This window comes from Canis aureus, chromosome 12, assembly GCF_053574225.1.
Source record: "Canis aureus isolate CA01 chromosome 12, VMU_Caureus_v.1.0, whole genome shotgun sequence".
Taxonomy (NCBI): domain Eukaryota; kingdom Metazoa; phylum Chordata; class Mammalia; order Carnivora; family Canidae; genus Canis; species Canis aureus.
In genome coordinates, this window is record NC_135622.1 from 9,550,391 (window position 1) to 9,577,382 (window position 26,992).

General features: G+C 39.7%; 1 protein-coding gene across 7 annotated transcripts in view; it reads left to right on the forward strand.

Annotated features, from left to right (window-relative positions):
• The window catches only part of GDAP2 (ganglioside induced differentiation associated protein 2), a 146,766-nt gene that overhangs the window by 64,126 nt on the left and 55,648 nt on the right, over window positions 1-26,992 (forward strand). For 3 of the 7 annotated variants that reach the window (XR_013348930.1, XR_013348931.1, XR_013348933.1), the window contains exon 15: window positions 12,966-13,149. The gene's annotated coding sequence lies outside the window, so the exon portion shown is untranslated. Of the gene's footprint in view, window positions 1-12,965; window positions 16,854-26,992 lie in introns of those variants that run through there. The other 4 variants (XR_013348932.1, XR_013348929.1, XR_013348928.1 and 1 more) reach the window with 4 other exon arrangements.

A 26,992-nucleotide genomic window follows, 5' to 3' on the forward strand; every position in this document is an offset into this window, starting at 1 on the left:
TCTATATTTTCCTTATTTTGAGGAAAGGAGACATAACTGCCATAATCCCTTCTGTGGGCCAGGCACTCATATTCATTATCTCATTTAATCCTACAAATCCAGGCTCCTGAGTGGCTCAGTGGTTGAACATCTACCTTTGGCTCAGGTTGTGATCCCAGGGGCCTGGGATCAAGTCCTGCATCAGGCTCCCCATGGGAAGCCTGTTTCTCCCTCTGCTTATGTCTCTGCCTCTCTCTCTATGTCTCTCATGAATAAATAAAATTATTTTTAGAAAAAATCCTATGAAGTAGATGGTTAAATGACCTGCTGATGCCCACGCACACAAGCAGGACAGTACTGAGCAGTGTTTCTCAATTTGAATAATGCACATCCCCTTTGACTAAGGAAGGCTCTCTTAGTTCCTGTGTTTTTATTCCATTCTTTATTATGTTAACTAAGTATATGTAAACATAAAGCTACATATAATGCTTTATGCTTATAGCTGTTGCACAAGTATAAAGCCAAAGAAATTTATAAATAGATAAAAGCAAAACTAACGAAATTTAGAAAAAAAATTAGTGAAATATGATGGATGATGACATTTTACCAAAACAAAACGGTCACTTGTACCGTGATTATGGCATGGAACACTGTAGTACAGGTTCTTTTGAGGTCAGCATGCACCTGCCATGCGCTGTGTGCCATGTGGTGACTCAGTTCTCCCACTGTGTTTCTCAGTTCAGACTCTTTCATTTGTTTAGTACATAGTGATGTATGGTCTTCATCTAGCTTGACTGCATCCTTTCCCTATTAAGGGAAACACTTTCTCTGTTCTCCATGTTCTCCATAAGCCTCCCACAGCTAAAGCAGAACCCGACTTCACTGTGCAAGTAAACACAAATGCAAACCTAGGCACTGAAACGTCCTGGCAATATTTGGTTTTAAGGCAGGTATGTCAATAAATAATCAAAATATTATATTAATTATTTCTAAGTTCTCTATCATCATGAGAAATGTCTAATTGTCAGAGAATACCTGTGGATCCCCTACTAAATACACACACACACACATACTCACTCACTTACATTCACTCCTCCCTTCCCACACACACAAGAATTTTTAATGATGGTTAGCTAGCATTGATGCTTTGGTTCTTCACACACTGGGGTTCTGACCTTGAGCAGGTTTCTCAGCCTTTTCTGAACCTCAGGGTTGTCAGGTGTTAAACAGATAATCTTATTGAATAATTAAGAGAAATAAATGCAATAATACTTATAAAGCATGCATATAGTAAGTGTTTATAAAAGGGAGCTACCATTGCTTTGATTAGAAATAATAATAATAATTAACATTTGAGGACTTACTATGTGCCTTCAACTTTGCTAAGTGCTTTATATATGTTGTCTTATATATTGAGTGAGAGAATCAGGATTCAAATCCAAGTCCTACTTCAGAGCTTATACTCATAAAAAATAATATAAAACAGGAATATAAGTTGCTTATTTAAAAAGTTATTTAATTTTAAATTGTATTTTCTCAAAAGTTCTTACCATAAAATTAATGATGCTTCTCTGGAGGTGGGCAGTGGCTAATTTTTTTTTAAACAGTTGTGTAATGTGCTAGGAAATTGACACAAGGTAAATATAATTTTTCTTAAAGGCTGCCATGCTAGGTTGTAGTCCAGTAAAAGGATATTAGAATCATTAGGCTCAACTTGTACATTACTGTGCTCTTGCACATTTATCATCTGTAACTAATGATAACATGAGATCTTCCTGAATCTCAATGCAGCTTTGTTGCAGAAAAAAGAATTTTCCACCCACCACTATTATAATCCTTGATAGTTCTGAAAAATAGTCTGCAAACATCTTAATTTTCACCTGTGAAACCCATTTTTAAAAATTGTTCTGTCCTTTAAAATAGTTTCAAGTAAGTCTTCTATCTTTTCTTAGCTTTCTAAAATAAGTTTTGGAGTTCTGAAAAATGAACAAGCATACCTCTGGCTGGGCTTTGTACTCTTGGCGTTTTTTTTTCCCTAACTGGGTGCTAGGAGAAGATAGCAGGAGAGAGTTGTAAGAGGAACTCAGTTATTTATTAACAGAGATAGTATGTATCAAATTCAAATTCTTTCCCTACTTACTAAAACATACTTGCACATATTATTAAGGTAGTGGAGGTACATGAAATGTGAGGCTATCACTGAATTTTGTAAAGTCTGTTTTAAAAAATATTTATAGAAGCCTAACAATAACCTATGTTGTGGAAATGACTGAATTTCTGATCCAGCATCCCTAACCCATCTGTAAGTTCTTTAAGTTCAGGGAATGCATGGCTCTCCATACATGTGGGATATTAGTATAGAAGGTATGTCCTGTGTGATACCTCACTGCCTCATCCCGTAGCACAGCATAAGAAAATTGTCCTGGCTTCACATTACAGATAAATCCTCATTCTACTTGATTTCCTCCACTTAGCAGTCGGTTGCTTGATTTGGGTTGTGAGTCCTACTTCTCTTATTAAATACAAATAAGACCAGTTTATTATGACTTTGGGTGGAATGGCCTTTTTCCTCTTTAAAATCCAAATTTATTTTTCATAAGGAGGTATACTAAGCATCTGACTATTCCATTATGTCTTCTAGGTTAGATAATGTCTGACGACATTTTCACTTTGAAATGCTTATTGTAAATTATAACATTGATTTTTTAAAAAACATTGTAGGTAGGGTGTAATCTATGAATCTATGAATAGGGTGTAAAGTAGGCATTAAAGCTTCCTATAAAGTGGGGCATTGGTTCTCAAACACAGGGGGAGGTAGAGGCTCAGGCAGGTGAAGGCAGGTTGGACTCATAGCCAGATCATGTATGTTGTACGTAGTTTCAGAATGACCTTCTGCCATCTATAGCTATAGCCCTTTGGTTTAACTGTCCACACAGCTGCTTGGCTTTAACGTTCCCTCTTCTGGCCTCTCAAGAAGTTTTTGTGTTTTCTTTTTCATTTATTATTTATCATTTATTTTTTTTATCTAAGTTGCACTTGCTCAGCCAAGTTCTAGGGGAGGACCAGAATTCAGGAGTTAGCTGCAGAGGTTATCAATCAACTTACAATTTTGTAAGTGAAGCCCAGACATGCTGCACACTTGTTTTCTTTGTGCACTTAGTGCAAGACCAGAACTATAAGGTGCTAACATTTCCTTGTTGAATCCATCTTGTTGCTATGGAAAATGCTGTCCTAGATAATTCAGTTTGGAGCCTCACATAACCCCCATGGAAATTGTATAAGAAGTGAGAAAAAGGCAAGAACCCTTCCCCCCGCCCTTTTTTTTAGTTCACAGTAGTGGAATGGCATAGGGTAAAAACACTCTTGTGTCTAGGATTTTTTGTTTGCTTGGTTTTTTATGTTTTTAATTTATTGTGACATGTACCAAAATCAAATTGTAATATAATACCATCCTATATTATATTCTTTTGGATATAAAAGCTCTCATGACTATGCCTATTTCTATTCTAATTTTGTGGAGTATATCGTTTTTTTGGTATGTTCATCTTTTAATTTTCTCTATTTTTTTTAGCAGCTTTATTTGAAAAGTAACTGACATATAAAATTCACCCATTTAAAGTGTATAGTTCAGTAGTTCTTAGTATGCTCGGTGTTGTACAACCATCACCACTATCTACTTGTAGAACATTTTCAACACCCTAAAGGGAGGCCCCATACCCATTACCAGTCATCCTCCATTCTCACTCTCCTCCACCCTCCCTCCTGTGTTGTTTGGGCTTGACTGCAGTATGTCCTCCCCCTAAGCCATGTCTCCAGGTTGCACTTATTGGGAGAACAGTGTCTCAACAAATACTTGTTGAATTAATTAATACCCATAAGTCACTAGCCATAGGTAGCAACTGAGGAGTAATTGAAAGGGCCATGGCATAGATGTCAAAACACTATATTCAAATCCTGACTGATTCTTACTTATTAGCAGTGTTGTTCTGGGTATGGAGTCACCTAGCTCTTCTGAGTCTGTTTTCATATCTATAAAGTATTGCTAGCCATAACTACTTCACAGGACAGTTGTGAGAAAGACCTGAGAAAATATAGTCGCAACACTCAGCACAGTGCCTGGCCCACACTAAGAAAGGAATGGCTCTTTGGTCCCGGGTGAGAGAGAAACCCCTGGGTTAGTGACCAGGCAAAAACACCTGTGGTTCAAAGCAGTGGCACCGCCCTTTCCTAGGGCTCAATCTTCCCAGTTTCTTCCTCGCAACAGAGAATTCTAGAGTACAACTTGCAACTGCTTATTCTCCCTTAACCTCTCAAGTGCTGCTTCCCCTCTTTCCTAACCAGCATGATAGCTGCTTTCTGTCCCCATGCCGATGTCGATGCTTACATAGGGCCCACCCTTTGTATGGAAGCGAGCACTGTCCATCAGCTCTAAAGAACTGACCATCGAGAATGGATTGCCAACCCCCTTATCCCAACCTCAGCAGCATTTATTGCTCCTTTCCTTCACCATGGGTGCAAAAACCCTCTCCAGGAGAATAAGCTGCCCAATTTAAGCAACTGGCAGCCTGGGATGATTGCAGGGCCTTTCAGGGACAAAGGAATGTATTTAACTATCTTTTTTGTCTCATAGCTGCCACCTTCCCCTGCTTCCAGAGTTGCCTTAGCAGATTGCTACACACGCATCTTAGAAAAACATTTCCTGCACAACACAAATGAAATAACAGCAGCTGTCATTTACAGGATACCAGGCATTGTAAATATCTAATTCTTACAGTAAACTTGCAACCTAGTTATTTTCCCCATTTTACAGAAGGAAAAGAAGGACCTTGGAGAAATAAAGAAACTAGCCACAAGGTAATTTTAGGGAATAGGTTTTGGAAAGGCAGAGAAGATTGGGTGAATCTACCTATATAGAGTGTCTTACTTCCACTATTGGGCTATTCATTATATGGCTTTAGAAGCATAGTCTCAGCCATTTACTAGCTATGTGACCTGGATGTGTTTCCCAACCTCTTTGAATTTCAGCTTTCTCATATGTAAAGAGCACTTATCTCTTAGAGTTATTGTGAAGATCAAATGACTTCATACTCTGAAAGTCTCATAAATATTAGCTTTTGTCTTATTTAAATATTCTAATTGCTGTGATCAAAGTGTCTCACTTTCCAGACTTATCAGATACACTTGGCTCCTTAATTTTTAAATTATGTCACATTCCCAACTCAGAAAATCTATAATGTATTTGGTGTGTCTTTCTTTCAAGAGAGAATGACATTTTAAAGCGAAGGTTGGCAAACTTTTTAGATAAAGGGCCAGATCATAAGTATTTTAGGTTTTTCAGGCCATATGGTCTCTGTCACAACCATTCAGCTCTGCTGCTGTAGCAGGAAAGCAGTCATAGACAATACTTGAGCAAATGGGCATGCCTGTATTCCAATAAGACTATTTATGGAGACTAGAATTTAAAGTTCAAATGATTTTTCAAGTATAACAGAATACTATTTCTCTTTGTTTTTGGCCAATTAAAACTGTAAAAGCTACACTTAGCTTGAGGGCCATATAAAAACAGGCAGTGGGCCATAGTTTGCCAACCCCTGTTTTAAATAAATAATTCAATGGTTCTTTAAAGCTGATGAATCCAGCAGAGGCCTAAGTAAGGAAAGGAATGTGGAAGAAGAAAATCAAGAGCCAATCAACCTATCAACTAGCTAGCCCAGATCACAGCTATGTTAATCACTCCCTTGCCTAACACAATCCATGTAATCCCTTTAAGCTTAACTTTTTTATCTATAAAAATGAAGTAGTGATATCTCTCTAACCTTAACTACTTCCTCCTGGTGTTGGGAGCTTGATAATAATTATTTGTTGAATTTATACCTTTGTGCTGGATAGTTGAATCATTTTTGTTCTTACCTTCTTTATTCCTACTTTACAGATGAAGAAATGGAGATTCAGAGAGACAAATAACCTGCTTCAGTTTACAATACCAGTATCTAAGGTGTTTGACTCCCATAAACCCTTCCAACCCTCTCAGTAGAATACAGACTCTGAAAATAGAGACCTCACTGGACTCATTCTGTGCTATATCCCTAGTGCCTAGACTAGTACCTGATATATAATAGTGCATAAATGCTCGTGGAATGAAAGAATGAATGAATGAATGAATGAATGAATGAATGAATGAATGAATGAATGAATTTTTCCATTATGCCAGTGGTTCTTAATCTTTTCATAGGTCAGGGACACCTCTGAGAAACATTGTAAAGGTCTGGATCATTTCTCCAGATAAATCTCAAACTAAGAAACCTTAAGTATTTGACAAACTATTGAAAGAAGATGCTGTTCACATACTCTGAATAATATTATTCTCATAAGCATGGAAACAGGATTTGGAGATGTCTTATTTCTTTCTTTTTCCTGAAATCATGATATTAAGGAACCTAAACAAGGCCTAAAATGTTTTCTTCTCTATAGGCACCCATAGCTCCCAGACATACTTCTTAAAACTCTTGATCCCCTTACAAGTCACTTTCTCAAAAATTATTACTTAAAAACGACTTTTATTGAGCCCAAGTGCTTCAACATGAAAAGTGAGAAACCACAGCCTATTAAGACTAATATGTGTTTTTTGTCTTCAGAAATACAGTTGGGAAGGAAATATTCACTCTTTACTGCCTAAAGACCAACCAAATCTGAATCTAGTATGTTACTTAGGACAGGCCTTCTGCTGTTTCTACTTCTTGTCATTTACTTAGGATAGTACGTTCTATACCATGGTCTCCTGTTAAGACCATGAGAGAGAGTTATTAAATATTTAGACATTAAAATCAGACATTACTAATTTTTATTTCCTCCTATAAAGCATCTGTTGTTTACATACCCTCATTCTTTACATCAGGACCTTGAGATCATGACTCACTTTAGGTAAACAGTAAGATTAAGGGTATTTTATCTTCACAGAATGCTATAAAAACAAAGTCTGTTGCTCATGGTGGCTTAAAAAAACATTCAGGTACTGCATTCACTTGCTACTCCCTTTGCACTGTTTATTGCATCCCAACCCCAAAGAAGTTCCATTCTAAAACATGAGTATTCTCTCCTGTTTCTGGTACAAGTCACTGTATTCACACTTTGGCCTTGTTGTACCATTTAATTTTTCCCATGGCACTTACTACCAAGGCTCATATTCAACCACACCAATTGTTAAAAGTACTGAAATACTTCCATACGAGAACAGCTGCTATCCTGAGTCTTCCAAATGCACTTTACTATCCCTTCCCCCAGTTTTCCTGGTTCTCCATACAATCTAAAGGGTTAATACTACCTACCCTCCCAGAACCCTACTCCAAGACTACGGCTAACACTTCTGATTGGTCAGTGCCAGTGCCATACCAGTTAAAATACCACATTGTTGACATATTTATATACGTACATATGAACAACCAGGGGTATGAACCTTTCTGTTTTGTTCATTACAGTATTCATTCTCTCCTTGAACAGTCCCTGACATCCAGTAGACTTACATAATTGCTAAAAGAAAAATAAAGTGTGTTTATACTTATGGTGTCAAAGAAGTAAGGTCTGAAGCAGGGGAACCACATGATCAGTCAGGATTTGGGAACTACTTGATGAGTCCTAGGAGCAGGAAAGACATCGGAGTTAAGAGAATCTGTGTATGATACTTTTTTATGGACAGCCAAATGATCTTTCCTTTGGTTAGCCTTGCTTCACAACATTAATTTGCTCTTTCCAGGAAGGTTGAATATAATCGAGGATTGGGCTTCAGGTCCCAAATTGCCTCATTAATGACCAAATAGGAGACCCAGAGTCAGAAACTAATCTTACACTAAGCCCACAAGGCGTGGAAGCCTGTGGGAAGGCTTTTATGTGATGAGGTAATCTTACTCAGGAGTTTTGTGTGCAGTTTCCTGGGATGGTAGAGACACAGTCACCCATAAAACGAGCCTGAAAGCCTAACTAACCAGAGCTGTTCCTGTTTCTTGACTGCTGGGCACGCGCGCGCGCACACACACACACACACACACAAAGAAAGAATGGGCACTATGGATGCTTACTACTAACCAGAGAGCTGCTCAGGTAAAACTCCCCTACACAAACCTGGGCACCATTGTCAGCATGCCCCCATCAGGGTAAGAGACGGACAAGAGACACACGCATTTCACATCACTTCTGCAGAGTCCAAAAAAATTGAGTGCAGTGCATTAAGAATCCCATAACACTTCCTGCCTTTACTTAATATCTACCTGTGAATGTCTCTGAACTTCTGAAGCTATTCCAAGCCAGTGACATGTTATTTTTTATTTTTACTTTGTGAGATATAATCTTCCATTTGTTCCAAATTTGTCTTTTTCAGTGTTCAAGGAGTACCTGCTAAACCTTGCATTTTATAATTTGGTGATTATTTAGTGCCACACTTCTTAATGTCTCCTGTCTTTATGTAATCAGCCCCAGATGAAAGTAGTTCTTCAGTAGGCCCCACATACTTGGGGGAACTGCAAGGCACCCAGGTGCGAACTGTAAACTGCCTCTTGGGTCCATTACTCTCTTCTCCATCACACCAAAGAGGTTCTGTGTTTTCTTAATGATAGCAAGATAATTGAGATGGAACAAGGTGGCGCTCTGCCCTCTCATTTCAGCTCTCATGCTGTAAATAAGTTTCCTGTTTTTGATTCATTCAGTGCCATGTTATTTTGCATTTTTGTCCTTTGTTGATTCCTCTGTTTAAAATGGCTCCCAGTGTAGCACTAAAGTGGTATCTAGTATTCCTAAATGTAAAAAAGGCTGCGATGTTTCTTGCAGAAGAAATAAATGGGCTAGATAAGATTCATTCAGGCATGAGCTGTACAGTGCTATTGGCCATGAGTTCAGTTCTTAGTGTGTCAACCATATAAGAGATCCTTAAACAGGAACGTACAGAAAACAAAGTTATGGGTTGGTTGATGAAAATGTTTTGACTAGAGGTTCAAAGGAACCTCATGTTGTATTTCTCCTTGGAATTAGTGTTCCCAGCAACTTAATAGAACACAACTACCACAAATAGTATGAATAAGAATCAATTGCAGTTGTGAGTAATTGAACATGCACTACTGTGTTTGTCTTACTAAGGTTAATAGATACAAATTTATTGCTTCCTCAGAAAATACTTATTGAGCAGCTACCATGCACTGGGCCATGGGAATACAGCCTTGCACAAGAGTCCTTAACTTCATGTATCTTATAGCCTGGTAGGGGCATGATATTTTAAAATGTTCTGCAAACACACAGAACAACTGTGAGTCTGATGTTAATGACCAATTCTATCACAACAGGGGATGGACAAAATTCTTAACCGGAAGGGACTAGGCAATGTCTGTTTTTTTTTTTTTTAAGATTTTATTTATTTATTCATAAGAGATACAGAGAGAGGCAGAGACATAGGCAGAGGGAGAAGCAGGCTCCATGCAGGGAGCCCGATGTGGGACTCGATCTGGGGACTCCAGGATCACACCCTGGGCCCAAGGCAGGTGCTAAACCCCTGAGCCACCCAGAGATCCCCAGCAATGTCTGTTTTATCAGTTCTTTCCCACCTGTTCTGTCCATTCTCCTATCTGCACTAAAATGTAATCAGCTCCTCTTCAGTCAGTCCAGGATCCTGGGAGAATCTTGATAGAAAGCAAGTTAATAGGTCCTTTCCTACTCATAAGAGAGGTCTGGAAAAAGCCTAGTCCAAGTGTCGCAAAAAGGTCATGTTTGGGATACTAACTGATTACAGCTGCAGCTGCTCGCATCACTGTAATGAGAATGACCATGGCGCCCTCCTGGGCTGAGCAGAGAAAAGGGCTGGAATCTCATAGTAACAGCTGCTGTGTTTTGTATTTGCGTAACTCATCATGGCTGCCCTATATCTGATATTTGAATATCTGGAAGCACATAGAATCAATGATCCACTTACTGCATGGTGATAAATATATAGACTTTCTACTTAATCAGGGCTAGACTGTGATTCTAAACTCTTTTGCTATGCACTTTACTATTTTCCATATGATTCTAAGAATCTTCCTTGTCCAAAACATCTCGTGTCTCACTTTGCAGTCTTTCTTTGTATACTAACATCTGCCCTTTGAACTTGTTTTGGGACCACATGCTCATCCTCAGAAAGGGAGCCACCAACTCCCCACTTAAATTTGTGATGACTCATTCATTCCCTGCTAACCCCTCTTCCAGCAGAACATCTTCAAGAGGCTAATACATGATTTATAAGCCCTTTTCTCATCTAGATCCTTTCTCATCATGCCGGTTTGTATCATTCATCCTCTTGTGTGACCCAGGATGGTGTGAGACCCCTCCAGTCCGCTAGGGACTGATGACCTCCTTCTTACACAGCAACTAATTTCAGGGGTTGTCACTGTGAGCAGTTACTCTAAGGTCAAGCTTTAAAATGTAGAACCTTCTAAAAAAATGTAGAATCAATGTAGAATCTTCATCAGCTATATTTCTATTGCTGCAGCCATTTCTCTACCTGTTTGCTACTTGGGAAATCCTTACAGTAATCAGATTGACCAATGTTAGCCAATTCTTCAAATAGGGCTTTGGATGCTGCCTGCTACATAATATTTTCTTTGCATTTCTACATTAACCAGAGTAGTTTTATTAACCCTCCAGGTGGGTTTTGTTGAAAGACAAAAACTTCCCATCTAGACCATACACTTGAAGAGGTCATACTTGCAATATTTGTTTTGAACACCATAATATTCACAGTCCTGACCACAATACTTGCACCAAATATGTTTTTTTTTTTTTTTCACTAATTGGGCTAAGTGCCATCCTGGATTCTCACATTAATTGGAAGCCCTGCCTTTTATAGTTACTTCTGGACATGACATTATAAATATGTACTCATTGACTATATTTTAAAAATAGCCTACTTACTGCTGGGGTAGGGGCAGTAGTTAACTGTTTCACACCCATTTCTATATTTTTTGTTTGTTCTCATTTTTCACTTTATACTGTACTATCATGAAAAGAAATTAGGCATGTATCTATAGAGATATGCATTACAGCTAGGAAGTGGAGAAGGTAGGAAGTAGAGGAGGCAAGAAAATCAGTCTTGCCTTGTTTACATATCTAAAGAGCTAAATGACTTTTGGTATCAAATGAGTTATTTGCAAAAAGATAAAAAAGATGGATTTCTTTGGCAAATGAGAGAGTGCCTGTCCCAATTTAGAAAGACCTGATAGTGTGCGATGTTTTAAGTGTTGAAGATTCTTTTCCTTCTTCTTTTCCTTGTTCATACCACTTAACTTGGTAGAGTGTTGCAGAAAGAACCCAGGCTCTAGGAGTAGAAGGCCTGGATTTGAACCTCAGCTTCTCAGTTTTCTTACCTATCTGGCCTTTATCTCATCTTTATGCTTATCCTTTTTTTAATTTTTTTTTTAATTTGAGAGATAGGGTACATGTACACACATGAGAGTGAGGGCAGGGGCAAATGGGGAGGGAGAAGAAGAGGGAAAGAATCTCAAGCTAACTCCACACTGACTGTGGAGCCCAATGCAGGCTTCCATCTCCCAACCCTAAGATCATGACCTGAAATGAAACCACAAATTGGGGGCTTGACCAACTGAGCCAACAAGGCACCCCTAGACCTTATGCTTCTCTTATACTGTATCACCTCAAAATATAGCTGTGAAGGTAAATCATGAACTACATCCAACTAGAAGTAATATCATCATCACATCCTTTGTAAATCAAGATCAACTCCCCCCTGAGTCTGGATATTGTAAGACTTTGCCAGCATTACAAGTTTTAAGAAAGGCTTCTGCTCACCCAAATGTAATATAATAAATGCAAGGACTTTGCCAAGGCAAATTCCTGAAAAGAACACAGTGCAACAGAAGCAGTTCACAAAGTCCTGTGAGTTTTGGTCAATGATTACATCCTGTTGCAGTGTTAGCAAGAATTGGCAACCAACCTGGAGATAGAGAAAAGAAGTGACGAAAATGTCAAGATTCCTTAAGCAGATATGTCACGGAATGAGTTAGAGTAGACTAGGACATTGTGTTCAGTGATAAAGGCCAGGAGGTTTGGCCATCTCCATACCAAATTATTATGGTCTTATTTGAAGAATCTCACTTTGCTGTAAAGTGTTGAAAACAAACACATTCCAGCAGAGAGTTGTTAGTCCTGACCTTTATTCTGGATAACCTATGGACAAACACCATACTGTACTTTCCTGTCTTACAGTTTTAACACTTTATGGTTTTCAAATAAATATTTAGGACATGTGGTATGACAGTTGCAAGTGAACATTTGAGGAAAAGGAACTTATTTGAATTTGCAGCTATTCCAGAGAGATTACATGGTAATCATGTTCCTGTTTGGTCATGGTTCTTGTGAGATGTGACATTGCAGAGATTTTCCAGAGAGAATCATATTTGAGAGTATGTTGGGCTCAACTGAATTTTGCAGCATGTCTAAGAACATTCCTATTGGCACTCCTGAGTTGGATTTTTAACTCTCTTAGCATCAGGTGTGAGGAAGGCACACCAGAATATAAAATGCATGTTCTCCATGTTTTGCACAGGAAATCTGGCTAACAGAGATCTCCTAAGTCCAGCCCACTACATGGTTCCCAAAGCACTTTCTCCCACGGGTGAGCCTAGAAGCTCTGCACTCATTTCTCAACCTCTTACCAGAGAAACTAATATTCTAACCCAATTATCAGGCTTTGACCTTTGGCACATTTGCCCTGTTGTCCTTATACACATAAGCACACTTGAAAAATGGGCTAGGTAAGAAAAAAAGAAAAGTTGGTATCAATAAATCAGCCAAAGGGAAAAAAGAAAAGGAACCACCAAGAAATTGAAGGAGGCAGATGGAAGTGGATAAAGTGGTGGATGAAGGGAGGAGTTTTCCTGAAGAATGTGCTGTATCAGAGGACTATGACCCCATCAAAGAAAGAATTCTGACAGAACTTCTCTCTTTCTTCCCAGGGGTCTCTGATCACACCAGTGAGTCTGGGAGAAGAAGTGGAGGTATAAGGTCACATTTCTGAGCATCCTAAATTCTGCTTCACAGTCCTTTGAGTATACCGAAACTATGTTCCTGACTTTTGCATTTAAAATCCTCAGTAAGCAATGATGTAACCTCAGAGAGAGCCTGAAATAGTGTGTTGAGGTAAATAACAATAGCCTGTGTTTGTAATCCTTTACCACATGCCAAGCATTATTCTAAAAATATGAACACATTTGGTTCTCCCAACAATCCTGTAAAGCTAGAGCTCTTATTTTCCCCATTCTGCAGGTGAGGAAATTGAGGCACAAAGATAGTTAAGTGGCAAGGCTGGGATTTGAACCTGGTATTAAAGTAGCCAGGCCTTCAATTTGCCCATAGTGGTAGGCAGTTACTTTCCTAAGGATACCTGTGAATTGGTGAATTGGAATTCAGACTCTGAGACTCCCCATACAGCTTTATGAACCCCACAGCTGGTACCAGTGGTGGAGGCTATTGAACACTGCTGAAGTGTTTAATGTTGAGCCTTATACAGAGTAACCAAGAGTGTGCTAACAATTAAATGAGGAGGTATATTTGATCTTAGAACTGAGTACTTTGGTCGTTTACCATTTGTCCTTCCTCTGACAGGACTTGTCTTGGCAACCACCCAAATAACTGCATGTCCCAATATGACATAAGAAATAGGCATTCTCCAATGGTAACTTGGAATAGAATGTTCTTGATATGGAAAGACTAGGTTCCAGAGTTAAATGTACAGTTATAGTTAGAAAAAAAATATATGGTACAACAGTACTTTGGGGTTACTTACTTATTCTCTTTGGACAATTTCTAGATGTGCTTTGACCAAATTAGTCAGATGATTCTCTTTTTATTTTAGCCCCATTCACTCTATTAGAGACTGGAATTAATTGCACAATGTCATGTGGATATAGGACTCAAGCTGGGCTGCAAAACATATTGATTTCCATCATCTTTAGTTTTTTTTCAGCATTAGTTTCCATGCTGCATGTAAAGGAACTAGCTTTTCATTCAGACCTCAAGATTCCAATGATAAGGCCCCAAGCCATTTTTACAGCTTCCTCTTTTCCCCACTACTTTACCTCCAAAGAAATTGGGCTAAACCCTACCAGAGTTTCTCCATTTCTGAATTTATGCTCTTCCTCTGAGTATCCTTTAAGACCTGTCATGAACCTCTTACCTTCCAGGAAACCTCCACCAATTTCCCAAAGCTCATTGATCTCCCCCACACTGAACTTGATCCCTATTTTAAGGCTCTTGTTGTTAAACTTCCTTGTAGATGAGTTACTTGTGTTCTTGTCCCATGTCCCATTTCTTCAGGTGGAGTGTGTGGCTTAGCCATCCCTTCACTCCCTGCGCAACACCTTTCTTAAACAGCCTAGCTCTGTGCCTTCCCAGGTATGTATGTTGTGAGGTGACATGTCATAGATATCAAATGTTAATCAGGGAAGGAACCTTAGAGTTAACTAGTATCACCTTTTCGTTTTATAGATGAGACAGAGAGATGTACAGAAGCCAGCCACCCAAGGTCACTGGTGAGATGGGAATCTCATCAGGTGACCTGATTCCCTGTAAATTATCACCTTCTAAAACGTGAAGGGGTACATGATGTCAAGGGAGAATATTTTGGCATTGTGAAACTATATGAATTGTTTATATGTTGATGGGAATAATAGAGCAGAGAGGGGAACATTGATGACACAATAATTGCAGGAGGGAAATTGTTGAGTATGTGAGAGGGGATGGGATCCAGTCCAGGACTCAAAAAAATAGACCCATCAGACAGTAGGGGACACTGAGTACATGGCTAGGTTGTAGGTATATTGGTAGATATCAAGAGAAAGTGGAAATTTTTTTTCTGAGCTCTCCTGGTTTTTCTTTTGAATAAAAGATAGGGTTTTCAGCTGAAAATGAGGAGGAAGGAAAAGGTGTTGGAGGTGTGAAGTGAGAAGAGATAAAAGTCGTCTAGGGGAGTGGTAAAAGGAATCAATGACAGAATTACAGCATGATTATGGGCAGCACTAACTACTTGAGGTTTATGGTCAAGCAGTGTTTTCCAGTGGAGATGTTATTGGCCTTTTGAGCAGGCCTGTCACTTGAGCATTTAGTATCCCTGGCACTTACATCCCTCAATGATTGTGATGATCAAGAAATGGTCCCTGTCGCATTTCCAAATACCCCCTAGGGGCTCTGAACTGTTTATAATTGAGAAGAACTGGGACACCAGTCACAAGGGGGTATGCTTTTCTTTGGTCACATTCAGCTCCTCAGGTGCTGGGAGGAAGAAGGAGGAGTTCTGAATTTAGGAGTTTTCGGCTGTGACAGACAAGAACAGGCAAGAGTGAAAGGCAGGAGTATTGAGGGTATATGTAATAGAGTGATGATAACAGTAAGATTTTCTAAACAACAAATACCTGCTACTGACTCGAAGCAACTCAGGAGCGCCACATTGGTGGAGGATTTCTGGCTACATTCAGGGACAGTTGGACATGTATCCATTTTCTGGCTATTATGAATAGAGCACTATGAACATGATTATACATATTTTTGGGTGGACATACACATTCATTTCTCTTGAGAACATAGCCAGGATGGACTTGATGGGTCACAGGGCATACGTGCATTTAGCTCTATTAAAAACTACTGCTCATTCATTTAAAAGTTACGTATATAGCTACCTTTGACTCAGCCATTCCATCCAAGTATTTATCCAAGAGAAAATAAGGCATATATCCACACAAAGACTTGTACATTACTATTGATAGCAGCTTTATTTGTAATAACAAAGAATTGGAAATGACACAGATGTTCATCTACAGGTGAATAGGTCAACAAATGGAACTACAGCCATACAATGGAATACTACTCAGCAATAAAAAAGTATTAATAGACACATAAACATGGATGAATTATAAATAATTACTTGAGTAAAAGAAGCTAAATACAAAATACATACTGTATGATTCCATGAATATAAAATCCTAGAAAAGACAAACTAATCTATAGTGATAGAAAGCGGATTAGTGGTTGCCTGCAGATGAAGTGGTGAAGAATAGAGAGAAGGGATGGACTCCAAAAGGCTTGAGGAAACTTCTGGGGGTGGTGGATGTGTTTATGTTCTTGACTATGGTAATTACTTCATGGGTGCATACATATGTCAAATTTATCAAATTATACACATTAAAAATATGCAGTGTATTGTATATGAATTATACCTCAAAGCTAAAAAATTAAAAGCCTACTGAACAGTTTTCCAAAGTGGTTTAACCAATTTAGCCATCAGTAAAGTATGAGAATTCTAGTTTTCTATCACACTTGGTCTTAAACAGTCTTTTTAATTTTGGTGGTAGTGTGTTATTGCATTATGGTTCATTTGCATTTTCCTGATCAAATGACATTGAGCACCTTTTCATATGCATATTGTCATTTGAATATCCTCTTTTGTTAAATGCCTATTTCAAGTGTTTTCCCATTTTCCTGTGGGATTCTTAGTCTTTTTATTTTGATTTGTAGTTTTTTTTATATATTCTGGATGAGGTTCTTATCATGATGGGGGAGAAGAGGTTGTCTTCCAGTGTGTCACTTGCCTTTTCACTCTCTGAATGTTGTCTTTTGATGAATATTTCATAATTTTAATGAAAAATCCAATTTATTTTTTCTCTTGTTTTAAATGCTTTTTATATCTTGTTTTAAAAATGTTTGCCTCCCTAAAGTTACAGAGATATCTCTTGTATTTCTTTTCTACGACCTTATCGCTTTAATAATCATACATAGGCCTATGTGTTAAAAAAATTTTTTTGGCATACTGTGAAACAGAGTGTGAAATAAAGGATCAATGAACACTTTTATTCCAGTGGATTTCAGTTGACCCAACACTATTTATTAAAAAGAGCATCCTAAAAAAAAAAAAAAAAAAAAAAAAGAGCATCCTTTCCTGTGCTGAATTTCAGTGGCATCTTTGTCACAAATTAGGTAGCCATATGAAAACCATTTCTTTTTTTTTTTTTTTAATTTTTATTTATTTATGATAGTCATCACAGAGAGAGAGAGAGAGAGAGGCAGAGACACAGGCAGAGAGAGAAGCAGGCTCCATGCACCGGGAGCCCGACGTGGGATTCGATCCCGGGTCTCCAGGATCCCGCCCTGGGCCAAAGGCAGGCGCCAAACCGCTGCGCCACCCAGGGATCCCTGAAAACCATTTCTTATACCTTGTTTATAGATTTATTCTGCTGTATGTACAAGCTCTGTATCAACACTATGCTAATCTCATAAAATAAGACCAGAGGGTCCTTTTTCTATGCTCTGAAAAATATGTACCTTGGAAGTATTTGTTTCATGTGTTTAAAATACTTAAATCTGTAAAGCCATCTGTATCAGTCAGTGTCCAATCAAGAAAACAGAAACCACTCACAGTATTTAAAAAGAGAGAAATCAAGATAGAATGAACCCAAAAGCCAACCAAGTAAAATTAGCAATAGTAGAAATAACTGTCACTCCTAATCTGGAGGGAACAAAGGTAGGAAGAGGTGTTACTAGAGTCCAAAGGCTAAAATCATGAATTGGAAGCTGGAATCAGGTTGGTGTAACTAGCTGGAGCTTGAGTTCCAGAAAAGAGGTAACAAGTGGAGGAGACTCCATGAGGGGCAAAGTAGGATAGGACAGATCCTGGCTTCTCTCCTCCCCCTACCTCCAGCCTCCTGTGTGCCTTCCAATTATCTCTCATTACCTGAATCTACCAGAATGCAGATAAGGAATCTGGGAAGAAGAACCTGAAGGGGACATCCTCCGAAAGATAATGCCTAGCAGGGGAAGAGCATGTAGTAGATTAGAGGGCAGAAGACCCAGGACTGGCATGCTACCTGAGCCCAAAAACCTTTTTTAGACTTTAATAGTCAGATTTTCTTCTAATTCTTCTAATTTTGGTCATCTAATATTTTCCAGAAAATCATCTATTTCACTAAAGTTTTCACATTGTTAGCATAAAATATTACATTTTACCACTTAAAACATCTTCTATATTTATAATTAATTCCACTTTCTTATTCCTAATTTTGTATATTCTTTAGTTAAATATCTTTCTGCATTTGCAACTATTGCCTAGGGACAGGCAATGTCATTTAACATGTTCCTCTGACCCCAGTATGTCCTTTTAACTGATAAATAGGTCTAGAAGGCCATGCAATGTAGGATCACCTTGGCAGGAATCCTTCCAGGCAGTGGTGCGTACATCCATCAGGAGGCACAAAAACATAAATGATTTTTTTTTTGAATAAGCAGCTGTTGACCACTGACAGAATAGAGGTCGCAAATGATTGTAAATTAATTTTATCATTCTTTCTTTGTTTACCAGCTGGAAGATTTCTATTAAGAAAAACAGTCCCTTATCCCTATTTGGTCACTCTTGGTGATCTTTTGACTTTCACTTTTACCCTTTTACTTTTTCATATTTCAGACTTTTTTTTTTAGATTTATTTATTTTAAGAGCACAAGCAGGAAGGACAGAGGGAGAAGAAGAGTGAATCTCAAGCAGACTCTGCACTGAGATCATGACCTGAGCCAAAACCAAAACTCAGATGCTTAACTGACTGCGCTACCCAGGGGCCCCCAGATTTCTGACTTCTTTAATTGGAATAGAGATCTTTAAAGTACAGACCTCACAATTTTCACAGAGACACCCCTATAACTTTTCATTTATTTTTTTTATATATAATAAAATATTCAAAAGTTCAAGAGGGCAGAGAACAGAAAGTAAGCCTTCCTCCTCTGCTCATTCCCCCCTCGAACTCATTCATTTCCCTTCCCAGAGGCAGCCATTGTGATAAATTTCTTCTGATAGGTTCCAGAGACATCAAAATTGTATATATGTTCAAGTGACAAACCAAATGCAGTAAAAGGTTAGTGATGAGTGAATCTGTGTGAAGGGTACAAAGATGTTCTTTATACCATTTTTTAGAGCTTTTATTGTAAGTTTTAAAGTATAAGTAAAAAGGAATATGTATATTATATAACATATTAATTCTTTTTGTCATCCCCCTCTCTTTTCTCATTAAACAATGTATCTTGTAGGTCTGTTCACGTCAGTATATAGAGAGATGCCTCATTCTTTTTAAAGATTGCTATTGTTGCATTGTATGGAAATGTACTGTATCATAATTTATTTAAGTAACAATATATAGATGGACATTTAGGTTTTTTTTAAATCCACTGATACTGCCAAGTTGCCACAGTGAATGCCCTTTTACATTGTTGCTCATGTGTGTAAGCGTGCCTAGATAAATTCCTAGGGGTAGAATTGCCACATCAAAGAGTATTCAAGATTCTAATTTTAATAGTAATCACCAAAGTGTCCTCCCTAGGGGATATTCCAGCATATACTTCCCCTGCTTTTTTGAAAGTGCTCTCTTTCGTATACTCAGTAACACAGTGCAATATGGAACTCTATTTCTGATCTGATAGTTGAAAACATTGACTTTCTTTGTAGTTTTAACTTGCACAGCTCTTTTTGTTTAAAAGTTGCCTACTTTTTCTTTTCTGTGGACTATCTGCTTATGTCCTTCACCATCTCTGTTGGGCTACTGTTTTTTTGTTTTTTGTTTTGTTTTGTTTTTTTAGTTGATTTATAGGAGGTCTTTATGTGTTAAGAAAGTTAGCTTCTTGTCTATGATATCATAACATTTCTGAGCTGGAAATAATAACCTTAGAATAATCCAGTTCAGCACTATCATGTTACAAATTTTAAAGCTGACTTAAGGGTATTACATGACTTGTGAATCTGCAGCCCAGATTTTTGACTCCTAGTTTAGAAATGTTTACACTGTGCCATGCCAACCCTAAGACAAAAGGAACCAATACCCACCCTTTCAAAATGGATAAGCATTGGGGTCTTGGGACTTTGTCCCTATCCCTGGCCCCATTATTCCTCACTAATCCTTTAGGGATCGATCTGTCACCACAACTTAGGATACATAGCAAATCGCACTTCCGGATTCATCAGACTTGCCTTCATCAAAGGTCTTATTTGCCCTAAGCAAAATGACTTCTTGACTTTTCCTACAAATTCTCATACTTGAGCCAGTTACTCAATTTGGATTTATTTAGCTTCTGTTAAATGAAGATCTCTGCATCGGGAAAGACAGTTGGATAAAAAAGGAAATAGAAGATCCAATCCATGCCTTGGTGAACTATCCACTTGAGGATCCATAGCAAATACATAATTGCTTGCTAATGCTCAAGGCATACATATCAAGTGGTTGATTCAATGGATCTGTATCAATTAGAAAAGGAGTCCTGCAAGTTTTTACTTCAGATCTGGAAGGAAGTCATGTATGTAGATTTAAACAATATCAACTAACACATGTATCACTCTCTAGTCCTCAGAGACCATCACAAACATCATCTCTTTTCATCTAAATGATGGTACTTTCTTTCCCCTTTCATACATGAATAAACTATTGAATAAGAGAGAGACCCAAACGGCTTATTCAGATAGCCTGGAAGGGCCCAGGGCTTCTCTCTCCTGGACTATGATCTGTGCACTACACCACACTGCTTCAGTTTGGCAGAGGAAGGGAAAGAAGCGGAGGGAGGGACTGAGGTGGTGGAATGAGTCACAGATTTGACTTCTTTTAAGAGGCCCTGTGGTATAGTGAGAAGACTATAATTTTGGAGTCAGACTAGATTTGAATCTGTCTTGTTTTTTACAAGTTGTGACCTAGGCAAGTTACTTATGCTCCAAGCCTCCATTTTATCAGCTGCAGAATGGAGTTAATACCTACTCTTTAAGGTTGCCTGACATACAGCAGGTATCTGATAAATGGTAGCAACTTTAGCTGGGAGTGGGCTAGAGTAAAAATGTAGGTAGGTTTCCCCCTGCATGTGTTGTTGATTGACTTGGTTGAAGCAAAGAGAGTGGGAAGCAAAAGACACAAAAAACAAAGACACAAAAAAGTCCTAGGGAAAAGCACTGCAGTCATCCCTCAGACTCTTCTCAGGCTCTGGTCCTCTCAGGGAAATTTTTGTAAATGTAAGAAAGAACTAATTGAGAAGAGTTGAATTGCACCGTCCGGATGCAATTCTACTTGCATAACACATGAGTCAATGTGTATACAAGTACAATGTAGAGTGTTTTTTTTTTTTAATTTTTTTTTTAATTTTTATTTATTTATGATAGTCACACACAGAGAGAGAGAGAGGCAGAGACACAGGTAGAGGGAGAAGCAGGCTCCATGCACCGAGAGCCCGATGTGGGATTCGATCCCGGGTCTCCAGGATCGTGCCCTGGGCCAAAGGCAGGCGCCAAACCGCTGCGCCACCCAGGGATCCCCACAATGTAGAGTGTTAAAGTGAGCTCTGGACTCCGTGGTGGAAGAGGGACTTGTCTTGGCCTTTGCCACTTTCCAGCTCTGCATTCTTAAATGAATCCATTGACTTCTTTGCTCCAGGGACACCTGTGAAGCAGGGCTAGTCATCCCTCCATCACAGGATTTCCAAGGATCAAACTAGAAATCCAATTAACACCTATACAATACCCACTAAATAATACCCAATAAATTGGTGAGTTTCTGAGTAAGCAGATTACCCTCCACGATGTGGGTGGCTCTCATTCAGTTGAAGGCCTGCATAGAACAAAAAGGTCAGCCTCCCCCAGGAGGAGGGAATTCTCTAGCAGACTGCCTTCACACTTGATCTGCACCATTGGTTATCCTGGGTCGCTAGCCTGCCAACCCACACTGCAGATTTGGAGGCCCTCCCTCCATAATCATGTGAGCTAATCTCATAAGTCTCTCTCTGTCACTGTCTCTCTGTTTCCTATTGGTTGGTTTCTCTGGAGAACCCTGACTAATATAATTACTATGGATCAGGCGTTGTTCTAGAGCCTGGTGTTACACTTTTGAAGGATACAGGGAACAAATATTCTTGAGGGACAAGACAAGGAAATATCAGGTAGTGATATGAATAAAAGGCAAAACAGGGTGTTGAAAGAGATTGGATGGGGCTCCTTTGGCTTGGGTGAATCTGAGTGGAACATTATAGATAGGGGAGTGCAAAGGTTCTTAGGAATGAGCTCAGTATGCTTGTGCAGAGGGCAAATCTGTGTGCCTGGAAACAGAACAGTGAAATAAAGAGTGGTAGGAGATGAGGTAGGTAAGGTTGTAAGGTCATATCAGGTAGGCCTAGTATTCACATGGTAAAGGTTTTAGGTTTTGACTAAGTACAGTGGTTTATATTGTGATTTATACACACATACACACATACATACACACACACACATCTTAGGTAAACTCACAATGTACATAAAATTAACCATTCTAAAATGAACATGTTAGTGGCATTTAGTATATTCACAGTGTTTTACAATCACCACCAAAATATATTTTTTAAAAAAATCATTCTGTTTGGCATGTGGAAAATGGATGGTGAGGGAGTAAAGGTACAAAAGAACAAACCTGTTTGGAGGCTGATGTTGAAAAGATGAGAGTGGCTAGAGTGGCAGCAGAAAAGATGGACAGAATGGACAGATCCATGGGGCATACTTTAGGGGAAGAGCTAACAGGCCTTTCTTTAACAGATTCAGTGTGGGTTGTGAGGGGAAAGTGTAATATACATGGAAGCACTTTGTAAACTTTGGCAGACTGTCAAATGTTATCTTCATTATTTTGACTAGGATTTTATGATTATTAAAGAGAAAGAGCCGGTCTAGGTGGTTTCTCATGGTCCCTCAAACTCCTGAGATCCTCTCATGCTATAGAGCTGGGTAAACTGCCTTGGGGTTAAAAAAAAAAAAAAAAAAGGAAGATTTATTTGAAGACGTTCCTGATCCATGCAGTGCCCAAGTGCTTCCAGAGAACATTTCCAAGGCATTGTCCAACCAAATACTTGGTGAGAACAGGCAAAGCCTGCCTTCTTCCAGCCAGCAAAGCTATGTCATGGCCTGGAGGCGTGCATGGGAACTGGCAGGCCGGGGTTCATCCCAGACACTACATTTTTAAGAAGGAAGTGCCCTGACGCCTGGGCTCTCAGACCTCCAAGATGTCCAGTAAAAACAGACTGGGTGGCGAGGCCTCAGGCCAAAGAAGGGAGAGTGCTTCCAGCAGTGCAGCCCTAGGCAGATGATTCTTGCTGGCATTGAGCATGCCTCAGAAGGTTATAGCACTTTCCCCAGAATCCCAGGGAGCTGGAATCTGAGATCTTGTGCATAAGTGAGGTTTAGCATCTAACCCTGTTAGCATCCCAAACCACATTCAGGTGACAAGATTCTTCAAGAAAGACTCTCTCCAAAAGACAGTTTCTTTCCTCCTTCCCTTCTGCTTTGAGGAGCTTGCCATAAATCCAAATCTATTTGGTTTATGATCTTTGCAGTCTCCTCTGGAAAAAGTGACTTCTTTTTCACATAAGATTTAGCTCTAGATAGTTAGGCCTCAGCTAGACCAGGAATGCTCTTCCCGAAACAGAGAATTTCTCACTAAGAAATAAAGAAGCTGAATTAACTCTTTAAAGTCACCTGAGTAATAATGCCACTACATTATAATTTGTGAATGGTCCCTCTTCCGTCTGAGAGAAGAGGCAGCCTTAGATGCCATTAGAGCTGTAGTTCTCAAAGTGTAGAACCCAGACCAATAGCATTAGCATCTACATCACCTGGGACTTGTGAGAAATGCAGTTTCTCAGACTCCACCTCTGACCTACCAAATGAGAAACTCTGTGGGTGGAGCACAGCAATCTGTTTTCACAAGTCTTTTAAGAGGTTTTGGTGCATACTCAAGTTTGAGAATCATTGCCTTAGAGAAACAGAAATGTAGAACCTAGGAAGTCTGAGTGAAGCAATCAGGTGGTGATCACATGATGGATGAATGAAATGAGGGCCAGAGAGAGAAGGTAACTTGTCCTAGAAGATGTAGAGAACAGATAGCCTTTTGGTCTCTTTTGGATTATCCCTCCTTTCTCATAGGGAAACTCAATTTTCTTTTGAATTGTTGTCCTTTCTTAGAAGTTCTAGTTGCTCACCAGTCCTCATATTTTCAAGTAACTTTTAACGTTTACTCTGCATTTTATATAAATCTGGCCATTTTGTACAGTAAAAGGTATATGACACTAAGTACATAAAATGCTAAAGAGATCTTTGAGCATGGCCTAAGTGGGGTTTCCAGGAAGCAGATTTGGTGCCGAGAATTGCATGCAGAAGTTTACTGGGTGTACTTCCATAGATACACCAAAAGGATTGGTCAGAGGGAAAAACTGATCCTTACTATGGCTGTCACTGTGGCTTTAGACAATCCTTAGACAAACTCCAATTCTGGAGCTAGGTGAGCTTTCAGAATTACTTCTAATGGAAGCAAGGCAGCCTGACCTTTATAGCACTACATGAGCCAGCCTGGCTGTGAGACGCCCTGGGAGGGGACTCAGTCTTGGGCCAGGCAGCTCTCTGCCAAGGTCACTGACTAGTAAGCTATGAGCTATCAGCAGCTGGGAGCTGGGTGCATCAGCCCTGAAGAGAGGATCTGGAGAAAACGGAAGATATTCAAGATTTGGAGAGTGGATGTCAGGATCAGAAGGATTTGCTGGCTGAAAATAAAACCAAAACACCTGAGACTCAAAAAAGAATCAGATCCTAAAAGAAGGTGTGTTGTTGATGAGGCTAGAGAACTTACTATCTTTACTAAATACTCCCAACTCTAGTGAAGAGGATCATGGTATGTGCCAGAGCTTTGCAACATGTGTGCTAGGGAACAAAGACTTGCAGATGTATGGGGGCTTTTACTTTCTTGTAACCTTACAGTGGCAGAACGGGACTCGGCATGACAAGTCCCTCTATCAGTTCACCCAGTATGCCATACAAAGAAGTTGGGAAGCACTAGCTTATAAAGTTATTTGTTCAATATTGCCGTATTATGTCTGAGGCAAGTTAGGCATCACAGATGGAGGTGGTCTGTGTGAGCTTACATAAAATCGGTTGGTGCTTCTCATGCCCCATGCTAGACTGGGATCCTTCTGATTCTGAGAACCAGCTCTGTTCATACAGAAACATCTCCAGAGTACAAGTAAGACAGTTCATCCAGGTACTCTAGAATGATTAAATATCCCTTTGGGGCAAAGGATATTGCTTGAAGCTTTTCTCTACTTATGTCCACATTAAAAATATCTGCTTTATGTTTCAACATCCTAAGTAGTATTATCCTCAGGAACTCTCTGAGAAAGACTGGGCACCAGTGAGCCTACCTTATCCCCTCATTGATAAGCCTATATCAGATTTGTCATTCAGACTCTTATTTGGGGACTCAGTTCTCAATAGCTTGCTTACCTATGAGGAATTGATATAACTCATTTCTCAAACCAGCAAACCTAAGGGGCCAACCTCTGGGTCTTAGTGACTTAGTATGGAAATCCTGGGCAAGTCTCTCTCAGCATCATTCAATGAACCATCATTCAAGGAAACATCTCACACAGAAGGGATGGCTGCTGGAGAAGCAATATGTTGTCACAGGACACAATAATTCTGGGGCTGTGCTCTCTGTCTAAAACTGGGCATGATGGGAAGGAGTTTGAGAAGCTTTGATGACAGACATCTGCTCACTGGCCCTTGGGCTGGTTCCCTGTGGAGAGATCTCAGTCCTGTAGCACAAATAGGTGTCATGCTCTGCAATCCCTGGTCATTGGGACAGACTAAAGGAGACACTTGAACCATTCTCATCTTCCCATTCTATCACCTTTTTGTAGGGAAGAAACACTAGGTGTTTTCCCTGTGTGGTTGTGAGCTTTGATCCAAACCCTTGGTCATCTTGGTCTCAGAGTTACCCCAGTACTAGATCTCAGGTCAATTTCAAACTGGTTTTGCCTAATCCCTGGGCTATAAGAAATATGGCCCTCTTGATTTTCTTTTCAGGGGAGAGAGACAAGAGGTAGTAGTGGTCTGAAAATATAGCCCCAGTGCCAAAGGATCCCTGCTCATTGGTAGAGGACCTCCCCACAGCCCATAACACACACACACACACACACACACACACGCACACACACACACAGCAGGTCCATTCTCTAACACCAGAGAAAGGTGCACCAACTTCCCTGTGGGTGACACCATGGAGGTTTCTCTGGCAGAGCAAGTCTGGTCAGGTGATGGATGTTTCACTTGTACTGTTGGCTTAGGGACCAGAGAAGCAGGAAAGGGAAAGAGCCAGACCTGACAACCAAAATTCAGCCGGAGTGCCTGTCTCCAAGGGAGGCTTTCTGCTGTTCTCTGGGACTGTGCCAGCCAACTTCAGAGAGAGAGAGAGGTGTCGTCTCTGTTTGGAGTTAGCCAGAATCCATTCCCTAGTGCTTTGGAGCAGCCAACTGAACTCTGGCATCTTCTCATTGTGCTTTAACGTGATGCCAATAGGCTCCACCCTAGCTTGGAGATGGTGCAGCCTCTGCCAAAGGCTTTGTCTTTTTTGACCACAGGCCCCAGAGTATCCAGGGGCCTCCAGCTCTCTAGGTCCCACCAAACCCCCAGGCCTCCCTGGCACACTGTCAGAGGGTTGCTGCCACTGCTTTGACGCAGACTTAGTCATAAGCTGTTGCTCTTATCTCTCTGCCTCTGTGTTCTCCTTTTTAAAGACAAGGATAATGACCTCTCTATTTTCTCCATGCCCCTATATGTAGGTGCCCCCATGGCACCTACCACAGAACTGGTTACAAGGTAAGGTCTCAGGAAATGTCTGATAGGTGACAAGGAAATGCATAAAGGAATAAGTGTATTTTTGAAGATTTATGAAAGCCCTGCTACCACTGACCACCTGAGTGAGATTGCTGAGCTAGAGCATCTAATCCTAGGGCAGTGGGTAGGAGATGAACTGGGGGACCCTCAGCAGTTGCCCCAGAAGCACTCCCCAAGTCTGGAACAGGAACTCAGTATCTTTCTTTGCCAACGGAGACATCTTAATATCATCCTTGCAAGTCCCAGTCTTGACTAGAATTGGGTATGTAATAAGAGTCATAGTAATATGACAGAAAA